The sequence below is a fragment of the Pongo pygmaeus genome, chromosome 16, assembly GCF_028885625.2.
Source record: "Pongo pygmaeus isolate AG05252 chromosome 16, NHGRI_mPonPyg2-v2.0_pri, whole genome shotgun sequence".
Taxonomy (NCBI): Eukaryota; Metazoa; Chordata; class Mammalia; order Primates; family Hominidae; genus Pongo; species Pongo pygmaeus.
In genome coordinates this window covers 50,548,402-50,558,717 of record NC_072389.2, presented here as the reverse complement: position 1 = coordinate 50,558,717, position 10,316 = coordinate 50,548,402, and the positions used below count along the sequence as shown (strand labels likewise).

At 38.9% G+C, this 10,316-nt stretch overlaps 1 non-coding gene across 1 annotated transcript; it reads left to right on the top strand.

The window, feature by feature from the left end:
- The first annotated feature begins 6,245 nt into the window (after positions 1-6,245).
- On the top strand, positions 6,246-6,352 carry LOC129014952 (U6 spliceosomal RNA). The gene has a single exon (XR_008494465.1). It is a non-coding gene; the product is annotated as a U6 spliceosomal RNA (small nuclear RNA).
- The last annotated feature ends 3,964 nt before the right edge of the window (positions 6,353-10,316 follow it).

Below are 10,316 nucleotides of genomic sequence, written 5' to 3'. Positions count from 1 at the left end.
TTTGGCATTGGTCTAGTCATTTTAGTATAAGTAAATTATAGGAATGTGGCTCTTGGTACAGAATTCTAATTCTCTAAAATAATCAACATATTTCATCACAAAAGTAAACCTAATACTTACATTCAGAAATGTTTAGCAAAGTCAGATTTTTGTTTGTTAATTAATTAATTCACTCATTCAAAAATATCTGAATATCTTCTGAGTATAAGGAGTAATCCTAGGCCCCGGAAGGGAAGAGTCTCTGTTCTTAAGTTGCTGCATGTTTTTTTCTTGAAAAATCTGCATAGAATGTGTACTTTGAAATGAATCACAGGTTTCAACTGTACCCTTAGTAACACCTTGAATTCCTTTGCATCCTGGTATTCATTTTACATCTATTACAGAAACACCTGTTAGTCCTACACATGGACTGAATTCTGCTTGAGAAATCTATCCAGTTGTGTGGATTGGTGCACATTAGGGTATATATTTGCAGGCCTAAATACTACCCGACAATTCTACTACACAGTTCTCTGCGTCCTCCTCAGTAGCTATTTCAAACCTTCACTACATTTTCTTAGCTGATCATATTGTTTCATTTTTCACAAAGGAAAGAGAGACCATCAGGCATTAGTTCCTTCAGTTTACAATCCCCTATAGATTTATACACATTTGCATATTCTGGTTAAGTTTCTTTCTCCTTTCCTTTACAGTAAGTAGTTCTCCCTTATCCTCAGGGAGTATGTTCCAAGACCCCTGGTGAATGCATGAAACTATGGGTAGTACCAAACCCTATATATACTATGCCTTTTCTTATACATGCAGACCTATGATAAAGTTTAATTAAGTTAATCTGGTGCAACACATGGCTGTCAGTTGGGAACATGTTTTCTCTTCATGTCTTGCAAACAAAAATGTAATGCCTTTTCCACCTTAGCTAAGCACTTATCAACGCTCTGTGACCATAACTTTTGCCATGTGTAGTGTGACAGCAAAACTAGCATGCATTTCTATTTCCTTTATCACAACTTCACAGATAGGAGGCTCGTTCTTACCATGGATCTCAGCAACCTCAACATACAACTTTTTCTTTTCTTGTTGAGAACTTCCATCTTTCCCTTAAAGAAAGCCACTTAGGCTTTACTTTGGTATGTCCGAATTGCCAGCATTAAGACTTGCACTTGAGTCATTATTAAGTAAAATAAGGTTACTTGAATACAAGGACTGTGGTCTGATAACGAGGTGGCTACTAAATGACTGAAGGGTGGGTGATATATACAGTGTGATACGCTGGACAGGGGGAGGATTCACGTCCCAGGTGGAGGGAGTGGAGTGGGCCAGTGCAAGATTTCATCACACAGCTCAGAACGGCGTGCAATTTAAAGCTTACGAATTATTTATTTCTGCATTTTTCTATTTAATATTTTTGGACCGTGGTTGACCACTGGTAACTGAAACTGCTGAAAGTGAAACTTTGGACGAAGGGACTACTATACTACTAAGCTTCCAGAGAAAAAAATCAGGCCTTCATCTCATTGCATGCATTTGCTTCTCAACCATGTATAAAGGGTCTTCTCTCGCTGCTACAGAAAAAGAGGTGAACCTTCTCACCAAGTCTAATCCACGCAACCGTCCTTTGATCCTAATCTTTCTTGTTTTTCAGAATTTGCTACAGCAATTATCATCTTTCTTGTAACTCCAGCACCACCACTGCTCTGTGTGTGTGGGAGGGAGCTTTCCCCCTCAGAAAATAGTCATGCTCAAAACAATCCACAGTGCGGTCTACATCCCTGATCTGTGATCAAGGCCTTATCATGACAAAATGATCACTCCTAGTTTGAGAGCTACCTCTTGCCTTGCAATATCATATAATCAAATAGATAATCAAAATGTACATACAGATTCCACACATTTTTAATAACCAGTTGGTTTGGACTTATACAGATAGCTGAACCAACCAAAAATTCTAGCATAAGCTTTCTCATATATTTGAACTAACTTTACAACAATTCATTTGCCTACCTGATCTGTAGCAGTGTGTACTTTGTAGTATGTATCTGTTGAGTGATTACAAACTATAATTATTGTTGGTGAAGTCAAAATATGCTTCAGGCCAATCCTGCTCCATAGGGATAATATGCTGAAGGGAATTTAGTTCAATATCCCAATATATTTGATTGTTAATATCAACATTATAAGTTTTATTAGCTTCTAAAATATTAATTTTACCTCATGTGATCTACCCACCCCAGCCTCCCAAAGTGCTGGGATTTACAGGCATGAGCACGTGGTTTTATTCCTTCCAATTTTCTATTAACCCATTACTTTGAGGATGAAAAGTAATCTGATAAGCCTACTGAATGTGATGTTTTGGCCCCTAATCCTGTGGAAGTCTTATGGTTAATTATAAATGGTATCATAAAGGAGGAGACCTTTATGGGATTTTAAAGGAAGTTGGAGGGACCTACAACTACTCTCTTCAAACTGCCCAGGGTGTACAAATTCCAAGGCAGATACCAAGGCTGGAAGTAGTGTGAGGTCGATGAAGTACTCACCATGTCCACAAAATTTAGGGGGACCAAAAAAACCTCAGTAATCCAGATAAGTATTAATGCAGTATTTTTTAAGAATCAAAATTAATGAAAAAATCCATGACAAACAAAATATCAAAATGTTAAATGAAGACAAGATCAGTATTACTGATGTTTCTTTTGCCTCAGGTTCCAATGTGGCTTGACACGGCACTGACTGTACCCAGGAACTAGAGGTGAAGTGGAAGTAAACCGGCCCTTGCGGTCCGCTACCCAGCTGCCATTCAAATTTTTCAGGTAGCCCAGGAAACCTCTAGCCTAGGATTGGATGATGGCTGATTGCACTTGACCTCCAAGATGTCCGCTTGGCCCTCTTACAAGTGTACTTTACTTTCTTTTCATTCCTGCTCTAAAGCTTTTTAATAAACTTTCATTCCTGCTCAAAAAAAAAAAAAAAAAAAAAGATGAAACCTGAAAAAATGTAACATCCATCTAGGCTTCAAATTTATTTCTGACAATAAAATCTCAAATACAGAGTCCTCCACACAGTCAAATACAGACAGATGCAGGAGGAGAAAATATCCCTCTAGCAAAACAACATTCCAAAGACACATCGACTGGGACTCCAGATACCAGATTATCAGACACAGACTATAAAGCATCAGCCCACAGTGAAGCCCCATACCTATTAGTATAGTAGTCACTCCATTTCTCCCCTGTACCCCCAAGTCCTAAGCAACCAATAACCTACTTTCTGTCCCTATCATTTTGTCTATTCTGGACATTTCATGTAAATGGAATCATTCAATAAGTGGTCTTTTGTGATGAGCTTCTATCGCTCAGCAAAATATTTTCAAGTTTCCTTCATTCTGTAGCTTGTATCAGTACCTCATGTATTCTTATGGCCAAATGAAATCCCACTGTATGGATATACACATTTGATTTATCTATTCATCAGTTGCTGAATATTTAGGTTATTTCCACTTTGGGGCTATTATGATAAGACTGCTGTGAACACTTACATACAAGTTTCTGTGTGGGCATATGTTTTCACTTCTCTTGGGATATATACCTAGGAGTGGAATTTCTGGGTCATGTGGTAACTCTGTACGCCTTACAGAAAAAAAGTTATATTAAAAAAGTAATAAGAATAAATATAAGCCCACTAATATGCCAAATCAGTGTATGATTTGTGTGATTCATTTGTATAATTATTTGTATAATTTTAGCATGATTTTTTAAAGGCAATGAAAATGATCGAAAGGATGAAGTGGCTCCCATGTGAAGACAGACTAAAAAGATTACAATTCAGTCTAGCAGGAGGAAAGTTGAGGAAGTTACAGAATCCAGATTTTTAAAATTGCAGTATAGTATCTTGATCGATCAGTTAACTTCTGATTTATTTAACAACTTTCAAAGCACCTCAGTGAGGGAATACAACCTTGATTAAAGAAGAAATAGTTCAAGAACTAAATAATAAAGCTACATGGGAAGTAATAAATTGTTGTTTTTCACAAAGCAAATAATAAGTACATATGAATATTTATTAATTAACTCTTGAGAACCTATTATATGCTAGGCATCATGCTGTTGCCTTTAAAACATTCTTTATCTCATTTGACTGTTCTAAGAAACATCAAGATAGGTATTATTTTCCTTATTAAAAAAGAAGAAATGGAGATTAAGTGCTCATGATCAAGTCGCACCTATTTTAACCGAAAGTCTTCTCTTAAGTCTTCATCATTTCTTTCCTCCTTTTTAGAGCCATATTTCGCAAAAAGATGGCTTATACTTTCCATATTTGTTCTCTCACCTTCAATTCATTACTTGATCCACTTACATCTGCAGTTTTTCTCACATTGTCCAACTGCTTCCTCTGAGTTCAAGAAATAACTGAGAGTTGCAGTGGCTGCTTTTTTTTTTTTTGAGACAGAGTCTCACTCTTATAGCCCAGGCTGGAGTGCAGTGGCTTGATCCCAGCTCACTGCCATCTCCTCCCCCTGGGCTCAAGCTTATTCTGCTGCCTCAGCCTCCTGAGTAGCTGGGATTACAGGCACATGCCATCACACCTGGCTAATTTTTTGCATTTTTAGTAGAGTTGGAATTTCACCATGTTGGCCAGGCTGGTCTCAAACTCCTGACCTCAGGTGATCCGCCTGCCTCAGCCTCCCAAAGTGCTGGGATTACAGGCGTGAGCCACCATGCCTGGCCCAGTGGCTGTTTTCTAGGCTTTATCTTGAAACAGTCTTCCATTCACCAAATTATGGCCCGCAGTCAAATCTGGACTGCCATCTGTTTTCAACAGGTCCTTCAAGCTAAAAATGTTTTTTTTTTTTTTTACGTATTCTAGTAGTTGAAACAAATGAAAAGAAAAATAATATTTCATGATGCATGAAAATGACATGAATTTCAAATTTCAGTGTTCATAAATAATGTTTTTTTGGAAAACAGCCACATGTATTCATTTGCATATTGTCCATGGCTACTTTTGTGCTCCAATGGCAGATTGAGTAGTTGTGATAGAGACACTGTAGGGTGCTATCACTGCTTCACAATGTGGCTTGGCACGCCACAAATCACAGTGACACAGTTATCACTTGACAGGGTTTCAAGTGTCTCATATGTCACTGTACCTATGATATTTTATTTTTTTATTACCAGTCTATACCCATCATGTCAAAACAGAAAAGTAAATGTTACTGTCATACTTCTAAGGCACAGTGGAGTGTGGATTATTCTGATTAAATTAGACGGCAAAACATTGTACAATGACGTTATAGCTGTGCTGAAAGAATACATGTTGACATTACCAGAAGTACTCATCACAAGATTTCCAACTTACAGGAAAGCAACAGTCAGAAAAAAATAGAAAATTTAAAATGAAATATCTCATTACAGCAAAATGTCTTCACAAAAATAAAAAAATGAAAAAAAAAGTCTTCAACCTTTTTGTAGGTAAGAATCCCAACTGGCTCATTTGTTAGCTAATCAAGGAAAGCCATTTACTAATGGCTAGTTAATTAAATCATGTTTGGTTGCTGAAGAAATGTGTCCGGAAGAAACAAACTGCTTAAAATTAGTGTTAGCCTTTGGCATGCAGCGTTGCTTTCCGAGTTGAGGACAATGGGAGCGACAATAATCAATTAACACAAATGATGTGGAGTGGTTTTCCTTTGATCTTGGTGAATCAACATGGGTTACTGATTCTGCTCAGTTGTGGATTGTTCAGGGAATCAATACTGAGTCTTTAGTGGGAACTGAAGAATTGTGTGAATATCCTGACTTGCCCCACCCCCCTACAGCAGTCAATGGTTCAGCAATGGTAAGATTTTATTGCAATCTTTTGAGCTTGGGGCTAGGATTGAAGTTTTTTTCAAATAGAAGAACTGCCCGCAACCACTGTTAATTACTTTAGAATTAGCTTTTGCTACAGACTTGATGTTTCTTAATAAATTCAACCTAAAATTATGAGGCAAAACAGTGCTTATATTCAAAACTTATGGTAAAGCCATTTAGATGGCTCATGTCTCAATCACAAGTAATATGAAATTACTTTACCTACTTCCCATGCTGTCAAAACTGAAAACAAAAAGCAAGATCTCCAGTCTCCATTTGCAAAAGATATATTTTCTGAACTCAAATGACCATTCCAGCAGAGTTTTTCTGAACTCAATGCAAGAACAAAGGTAATTTCAAAGTACATTTAACTGTGTGGTTTAGGAAAGTGATTTATCGGTGCTTGCTTTGGCAGCACATGTATTAAAATTGGAACGATACAGAGAAGATTAGCATGGCTCCTGTGCAAGGATGACACGCAAATTCCTGAAGCCTTCCACATTTTTAATTTAATTTTTTTAAAAACAATTTTAAAAATTGTTTTAAAATTAGAAAAAGAAAGTGTAGGCCAGGCGTGGTGGCTCACACCTCTAATCCCAACAGTTTGGGAGGCTGAGGCGGGCAGATCATGAGGTCAGGAGTTTGAGACCATCCTGGCCAATATGGTGAAACCCCATCTCTACTAAAAAATACAAAAATTAGCCGGGTGTGGTGGCGCGTGTCTGTAGTCCCAGGTACTCAGGAGGCTGAGGCAGGAGAATCGCTAGAACCTGGGAGGGAGGCAGAGGTTGTCGTGAGCCGAGATCGCGCCGCAGCACTCCAGCCTGGGCGACAGAGCGAGACTCTGGCTCAAAAAAAAAAAGAAAGAAAGTGATTTATTGGCAATGACATGCTAAAAACCAACTGTCAGAAGAAGAATCTAATACAATTCTATAAATACCTTTCCAAGCAATGAATATGTTCAGTTTAAATTATATGTTCCTGGGCCGGGAGTGGTGGCTCACGCCTGTAATCCCAGCACTTTGGAAGACCAAGGCGGGTGGATCACAAGGTCAGGAGATCAAGACCATCCTGGCTAACATGGTGAAACTCCGTCTCCACTAAAAATACAAAAAAATTAGCCGAGCGTGGTGGCGGTCGCCTGTGGTCCCAGCTACTCGGGAGGCTGAGGCAGGAGAATGGCATGAACCCAGGAGGCAGAGCTTGCAGTGAGCCAAGATGACACCACTGCACTCTGGGAGACAGAGTGAGACTCCATCTCAAAAAAAAAAAAAATTATATGTTCCTGAATTGATATCAACATTTGGCATTACGTGTCTGTGTGAAAAGACATTTGAAATATATAAAGATGTAAAACCTCATCACATTAATAGATGAACATTTGCAATTTATTTTGATAATAGGGAACACTAACACTGAACACCAATTAAGCAAAACTATCATTCCCCCAAAAGAAAATTTCATTTTTCTCGTTGGTAGAACTATATTATAAAAAGCTTGTCCTCAATTTTTATTATATTTTGAATTTTGTCGATAAAAACTTTATGGCTTCTTTTTCCTCTCTGTTATATAAGTACCCACATAATATGTTGATTCTGATTCTTGGCTACAAAGCCTAAAATATTTACTATCTGATCCTTTACAGGATAAGTTTACCAAGCCCTGGAGTCTAAAGGACTTGAAAGTCTTCAGCTTCCTTAGGGCTCTTTTCAAGGCCCTATTTCTTTCTCATTCTTCACTAGATCCTTCCCTCACTTTACTACCTATGATTTCATTGTGATCTATAGGAAATCTGCCAAATGTACACCTTCAGCTTAGAACAAATTAATCAACAACCTACTTATTTTTTTCATCCTCGCTGCCTCCATTCTAGTCCAAGCTACCAATATCTCTCACCTGAACCATTGCCACAGCCTCCTCAAGCCTCAGCAGCCAGACTGACCTCTCAGTATGGAAATCCGGTCCCCTCTTCTCCCCATCTCCGCAAAGTCTCTCAGTGGAATTCTCATTTTTCTCTAAAACAAAGTCCCAAATCCTTACAATGGACTACACAGCCCCACATGGCCTTGCACCCGCCCACCTCCAGCCTGTCTCATTGCCACTTTCCCTGGCTTCCCTCCACTCTGGCTATCTCAGAGCCATGCTCTCTTCTGCCCCAGGGATTTTACACATTTTCCCTTTGCCAGAAATGCCTCTGATCTTCCCTGTCTTCATCTCTCATCTCCCCTTTTTGCTTGGCTAGCTCTGATAAATGTGCTTCTCAGACAATCATGTCTCCCTAGAACTCTACTCCTTTGGTTTAAATGGACTCTTTATACAGTTGAAGAATCCTTACTAACACTCTGGAATCTAATGCTTTTAACTGCCATTATTTGTTTTGAAGATATCCAATTGTATTAATTGTTTTTTATTTTCTGTATTTCCTGATGGTTTGACATCTTGCTGGCCAGAGAAAGACTGCCCCTTCCAAGGCTTGCTAATTCTTAGAGATAGCAAAGGGCTTGGCTAGGAGCACATTTTTCATATACAAACCAACCAATCCCAAGTCTATAGCCCTGCCATCTCCTTATCGATCTCTCAGACACCAAACCAATATTTCCCCTGCTCTAAACCAGGCAACTGCAGACCACTCCTATAGCCCAGAGCTGGTCGGAATTATTCAACCTAGTCAATCCCAAGCTGCTTACTCTGCTCTGCCTTGCCTTTCCCAAGGAAACCCCAACAAAGACTCATGTCTAAGCTTCCCCCAGCTCCTGTCTTCCGCCACATGACCAAAGCTTGACGATTCCCTTGTGGACCTGTGTGGTATGTGGTGACCCCTCTCTGGGCCTGTGAGTACAATAAACTTCCATTCAAGCCTCGTCCTCATTTCCTCCTGTGGTCACACCCACTTTGCCATGCCATATTCAAATTTTCATTTTTAAAACATCAACCCTGAATAACCCCCGCATGATTTGGGTTCCTTCTGGTTGCACGTAATGGAAGCTTTACTTAAAGTAGGTTAAACAAGAAAACTTACTGCACACAATAGGAAGTTTAGCGGTAAGGAAATTCAACTACCTTATGACCAAGTTTTTTTCCATCTTTCTGGATGGAAAGCCTCCCTCATTGTTGGCTTATCCTTAGGCTGACAGCAAGATGAAGGCAGCAGTTCCTGGGATCATATCCTAGTGTTACTTTTTTCTGTGTAGCTCTTTCATAGAAGCAGAAACTTTCCCTAGAATCTCCTTAGCAGGACTCCTATCACTCTTTTGTTGGCCACTTGGGTCATCTGCCCATTCCTGACCAGTCATTGGCATTTAGGATGTGGGATTTATCCGAACTACCTTTGGAACTGGGAGGGTGGCATTCACTTGGGACAAGTTGATGCAGGAAAGAGGGATGAAGAAAATTACATTCTTTTGGGAGGGAGAAGGGGGAAATGGATGCTGGGAAGGAAATTAACTTGTCCACTGCAACCCTCAGCAAGAACTTACTCTCTGCCTGATTAGATAATCATTGCTGGAGAAAGTTGTAAGATTGTCCCAATTTTCTTCTCTACTGTTTCTTCTGATTCTTTTTACACTGAAATTGATTTCTTTCATTTTATGTTCTTCCAGAAAATGTTTAAACATGTAATGTGCACCAGAACCACCTGGAGGGCCTGCTAAAATGCAGATTCTAGTGCCCTGCACCCAGAGGTTCTGATTTAGTAGGTAGTCTCAGACCATTTTAAAAGAAGTGCTGACAAAAATGATACCACATTCCAGCTCCTATGAATGTTCCTGAAACAGTGAGAGGGTAACCAGACTGGAGACCCCATCATATGAGGTAGGTTATTTTGCTTGTAAGTAGGATAATGCAACTATTGAAATTTTCTATCACAGGAACCTGAAAATATTGCACCATAACTTTCTCTCTAGCAGCGTTCTAAGAATATTTCCTAGTTTTACCCTTTCATAGCACATAAAGCAGTGAAAAACTGTTGCAATTTTATCAATATGTTTTTGTAGGTCTGGGTTCTAGAGTCACTGAGTTCAAAACTTCTCCAAGACAGAGAAGACAGATTGCCTAAATGATGAATCTGGTGTTAGCTGCTTTCAGTTCAGCCCAGTTTCCTGACATGGACAGAATCGATGAAAAGCAGCTTTTTCATTGAACCAGTGAGACAAGTAGAACACTTTTCCCTCTGAATGATAATTTAAAACATATTTTAATGTGTATTTTACACATTATGGTATAAAATGAAAAATTCTTATGAATTTTAATATTTAAAAAGGAGACTTCAAAGAAATTTTGTAATTTCCTTGGCCACTTTGGCCACACCCCATACTCTCCAGAGTATGTGTTTGCTGTCCTCTGCTATTAGCGGTAATTCAGTGGAAAATATTGAAAAGTCCTGATTGAATTGGTTTTCCTTTTTTAAGGAGTGCTTAGGAAGGTATCAACCATTTAAAATTTCTCCAAACCATACCTAGGGAGAGAAATTTT